Here is a 6071-nt window from a genome sequence, read left to right on the forward strand (position 1 = left end):
ATGGTTGCGTATGAGTAATAATTAATTCAAGAATATTCCACATACACGGTACTAAGGAACAGTCTTTCTAATTAATGTCTCTTTATCGATGCGCATTATTGTACAGAAAACGAGAAAAATAACAAAAATATTTTTATATTTAATTAATCTTCATTTCTCCACTGAAGATTAAAACTCCTGGTCTAAGTTTAATTTGTAAAAAAAAATAAGTAAGTTATGAATTTAAAAAATTTCCTAATTTTATGGTGATTACAAGGAAAATAATTATAAATTTTTTCACAGTATTTCTGATCCACAAAGTGTTTTTATTGTGTTTAAAAAGAATATTATTTTTGCTTTGAAAGAATGAACTGATTTCCATGGAAATCGACCGTCCTCTTCCTTTGGCCACATAATACCAGTATTAAGTTTAATCGAATATCTTTAAAATTGTGACTTAAAGTTTGATAACAACTCAGGAAAAACTTTACTTACCCGGTAAGCAGGCAAGTAATATTGAAGCAATGTGGAAGTACTTACTTTTGGGGTGATTAACTAATTATATTTGTTCGGAGAGTTTCAAAAAATAGTTACAATGGTGCTTACCCGACTTTCTCGGTCTTATACCTGTCTCTAGAGTTACTTTTTGTATTTATCTTACTGCTTACTTTGAACTTCATTAAAAGTTATTTTGTAGTACTTTTTGAAAAGTTTATACATTAAATTATAAATCGGTGCTTTAGATAATTAGACATATTCTCTAGATGTTTGGCTACAAATTCCATTCAAAAAAATGAAATAATAATATTGATAACGACCACTAATTACCAGGTAATGTATTATATTACTACATTATCTAGATTACTCATTACCAAAATTTGAAGTTTTTTTTTTTTTTTTGCTCTAAAAGTTTACTTGTAGGTACAGACAGATGGACATCGCTAATTCGACACATATCATTTTCATATTTGTATGGGCTACAAACTATAGAGTAGGGTATTGTGGTTGTTTTATAAATTTGTAATTAATTATAATAACTTAATAGATCATTTTGTGTGTATTATTTTTAGATCAAAATTTCTAATTTTAAAAAGGTTATATACTTCTAATGGTTATATTTATTTTAAAAATATAAAATTTTCAAATAAATATATTCGACTATCAGCAATGATACATCTATTAAATTAAATATTCTGTTATAAAAATAAACTTAAATTAAAATTGTTCAAATTTTTAAAAACATTGATTATCACTTTTTACTACATCTCACAAATATTCAATAGCAGTTTGTCCTTTTTTTTGTAATATAATATTTTTAACTTTTAATACAAATATATAGCAGAGAAAACAAGCAATAACATTTATAGTTTTTGCTAATTTTTTAACAACCATTTCAAAAGAATCTACTAAATTATTTGATATATATTTATAGCAGTTTTTTTTGCAAAAAAAAAAAATAACAAACTTAAAGAAATTGTTGAAGTTAAGTTATTTACTTAAAATCTCATCTAAAATTTATGACCAACCATTACCAATAAAAATAAAAAGAGCAGAAACTGTTCATTCTGAAGTTTTTTTTTATATTAAGTGCACGAGTACATTTGTACATAAGTCTGAAAACGGGTACTAACATCAATAACGAGCACAATCAGCATTAAGTACGGACAGTACGAGTGGGTATGTATTCGATTATAAATCTTGTTGTATTAAAAATTTGGAAAATACTCAATACATATAGATTTTATTTACAACCCAAGCTGCGAATTAAAAAAGAAAAGAAGAAATAAGCTAAAAAAGAAACAATCAAGGTCAATGAAGTAAAAAACTCTTTGGGGATATGGGAGGGGTTTTAAGAACTTAAATTGATAAATGGATTTTATATGATATATGGAAGTTTAAACCGTTATATAGCTGCATTTAAGAACATATAACAACTTTGGTAGACATTTTAGTAATTACTTTTTTTAAGGAAAAGAAAAATTGATACAGGCTGGAAAGATGTATATTAGGGTGGCCCCAAAATGGAAATTTATGATGTTCCCACCAAAACTGAAATTTTATTTTGATCTAAGATACCATTTTCCAAAACATGTGTCCTGACGTCAATATTTTGTGAGCTGTATCAAAGGATAAAAAGGTCCTTTTATAAGGATTTTTTTCATATTTCTCCTAATTAGACCATTATTAGTATCATATTAAAGGATTTTAAGAGACGATTTCATTGGCATATCACAAACCCATATTATTTAACCAAAACGGTTTTTTGTTCGATAAAATTCGATTTTAAATTGAATTTTGAAAAATGCAAAAAATCTTTTCGGTTAATTTTATTGAAGACTATTATGAGTTAATTTATACAAATAATAAATTCAAATATGTAAAATGTAAATAATTTAAAAATTTCCCTAAAAATTAGAAAATTTGATTAATTTTGCTGTTACACAAACATTTCTGATATGTTATCAAAAGCCTTTCCGAGGAATTTTCTTATGATATCAATATTTTATACCTTTCTTTTGGAAAAAATAATAACATCAAAAAGGACCTTTTTTATCCTTTAATGTAGCTCAACAAATATTGACGCTGGAACAAAATTGAAAAACGGTGTCTTAGAATAAATTAAAGTTTAATTCTGTAAAATTAAGTAATTTTCTATATTCAGTACTAAAAAACATAATTATAATCGAATTGTGGTTTTAAGAATTTCCATATCAATAATTTGAACTGAATTGTATCGGTTATAATTTTTTTTGTGAATTCAGTAAATAAAGCCGGTTTTTATTTAGAATTAAAACGTCAAAACATTAAATATTTGTCCTCATGCAACCAAAAATAGTAGACAGTAAAAATATTAAGCGTTGCAACCAATTATCAATGGAAAAAATTATTTAAATTTGAATAATGATTAAAGGAACCAAATTCGACATTCACAAACAATAAGTTGGTTATTTTAGTTGACATACATAAAAATAAATAAAATAAAATGAATTTATATTTAAAAAAAGACAAATTACATCTGATGATAAATAAATGCGAAAATGTCGGATAGAAAAGGTAATATTTAATATGTTTTATATTGTCTAATCTATTATGTGTTATTTTCTATTTGTTTTCATAATTTCGCAGCTGCGTAAAGGTAGTACTCCTTTGGATAAGTTGGACAGAATGAAGAGAAAAATCCCCAGCACATAAACATCAAATTTTCATCATCAATCGTTAAATTATACTTATAAGTTCTGTAAGTTTATACAGATTAATATTTTATTGTAAATATTTTAAATAAAATTAAATATATTTTAAAATACACAAAATACACGAATATTAATCCAAAATAGTTGTGTACACCATATATCAAATTTTACAATAATTGGAATCGAATTAGGGTATAGTTGTGAGTAAGGACTGAATTCGATTGGAAACAAATTCAGTTATTACAACGAATCTGTTTTATCTATGTAGATAACTTATTTTTCTTAATACAAACGGGCCACCCTTTTTTTAAACACATACATTAAAAAGCCCCATACATAAATATCCTTTTAAAGTATTTCAAACTCCATTTGTTTTGTACTTTATAGTTTTCTTTTATATCTAAGTTAAATTAAACTTCCTCAAAAATTTCGTTTCTTTTAAAAGTAAAAACACAATTTCTTATTAAATTGTGGTTGTTCAACGTAAAAAAGTAGCACCTTCGTCTAAATTGTATAAAATAATTATGCATTATTCAAAGTACCAGAAAAAAACTCCAATACCATATGATATTTTGATTAAAAAAAGGTAAAGACATTTTTCTTTTAAGCAATTTCTTTTCCAAAAACTTTAACATTTACACTTGAAACATATATTGTACTTATACATACATATGTATATTCTACTTTATTTTCTACATTCAAAATTAACTTCACATTCATTCCAAATCATTTCTACTCTGTCTCATTCTTTGTTCTTTTCAATTTCTACCGCACATTTTTCACCAGTGAAAACTCATTTCATAAAATGTATAAATGGGTTTATTTGTATGTAGTAATGTGTGTTCTCATTTCTATCACTGTCATTTTTGTTGTTATTTCTTGAGGTTATTTTTATACTGTTTTCTACCTTTTCGCTTGCCTTAAATAATACTGAATATTTATTTACTTACAACATTTTGTCTGTAACCACATTAAAACTCTTTTCTTTTCCCTTTGGCACAACATTTTACTATAGCATGCAACATGTTTTTTAATCATAAAATACAATTTACTATGTACTTCAAATTTATACACAATCGAGGGAGAATGATGTGACGTAAAACCAATAAGCACATACACACACACACCTAAAAATCTCTATTAACATTTTTTAGCCATAAAACTCTCAAGAATCTTTGTTGTACCCTACACCACTATAGTGGGTAGGGTTAAATATATTTTTAAAAATATTGTTTCTACACCCACATTGAAATATATCATATGTCCGTCCATGTGTTTGTTTATGTAAAATCTTTAGATATTTCTTTTCGAATGCTAGCGTCTTTTTAATAGATGGACAGACGGACATAGATCGTCCTTATTAAAAAGGGACCCATAATATTTATACTTTTGTACATCTATGATCAAAATACAATATTCATACATCTTTTATTTTTTGATGGTGCGTATGGAAACAAAAGAATCAAAACTATGCTTGATATTGTGCACAAACCACAGTAAAAGTAAAGCCCGATGAGATAAGAGATATTTTATGGAAAACATGACATACTGATACTGTTGCCATTTTTCTGAAAAGGCTTTCGATGCGTTATTTAAAATTAATAATATGGGAAAAAATAGCCATTTATATAATTTTCCATTAGAATGTTCTTTATATCAGAATCGTGCTTGCCTTTGTCTGAGTATCTGACAACGATTTTTATACCCTACACCACTATAGTGGGAGGGTATTATTCGTTGGTGCTGATGTTTGTAACATACAAAAATATTGGTCCAATACCCACCTTAAAGTATACCGATCGATTCAGAATCATTTTTTGAGTCGATTTAGACATGTCCGTCCGTCTGTACAGCTGGCTGACTGTCCATGTAAACTTTGTGCGCAAGGTACAGGCCGCAATTTTTAAGTTAATTTGATGAAATTTGGACCAAGCATGTTTTTGGCACAGGGAAAAGGCTTATTGGAAATGGTTGCAATCGGTCCATTATTTCACCTAACTTCCATGCAAACGTACCTCCTGATTTGAACTTTTTATGCCCTAATTACGTCAAATATTCTATTATCTCTCTAAAAATTGGCACAAGTAAATTTAATATAAGTATAAATGACAATGTAGATTTTCGTAAGGACAACCCCCCCCCCCTTCAAAAATGTCTTAAACGTCTAAAATTGACTTGTAACCATTTGTATCGCAATGAAACTCAACAAAACTAATTGTTATTTAAAAATATATCGGTCCATATTTGACCCATATGAAGCCACATTTAGAAATTTTAGTATTTTTATCAATAAATTGATAAAATATTTTGAAATTATGTAATATTCAACATAAAATTTTCTTTATAAAAACTAAAAATTTTTAAAATATACTCATGGTGTAGGGTCGGCCGTGCCCGACTATACTTTCCTACTTGTTTACACTTAAATTGTCCTTAATTGCAAATAATTTAAATAATATTCATATATTTAGCGTTACATCTAACAAATGTTTAACCAATAACTTAAAAACAATTATTAGTATCTAACAATTATTAGTATCTAATAACAATATTTCGTTAAAAAATATATCTTAAACTTGAAAATTTATGTGAAAACAAAATGACTTTAAATTATTAAATTTTACCTTGTTCATTATTAGCAACATCACAACCAGTATACAAATCAAACAAACATAAAATACATACTTCAGACTTTAACATATACAACATTTACAAATACCCAGATACCTAGTTTATCCACGGTATCATGTGGGATTTGCATTTTAGTACCTTCGTTTATCATTACCCATCAGCTCTCTTGTGGTTTGACTTTTCCGTTTTTTTCCTTTTGCTAAAGAAGGAAATCAAATTGACATCGTTTATTGTATACTTACAAAGGATGAACTGATATGGTTGTATGAA

The sequence above is a fragment of the Lucilia cuprina genome, chromosome 5, assembly GCF_022045245.1.
Source record: "Lucilia cuprina isolate Lc7/37 chromosome 5, ASM2204524v1, whole genome shotgun sequence".
In the NCBI taxonomy this organism is placed as follows: Eukaryota; Metazoa; Arthropoda; class Insecta; order Diptera; family Calliphoridae; genus Lucilia; species Lucilia cuprina.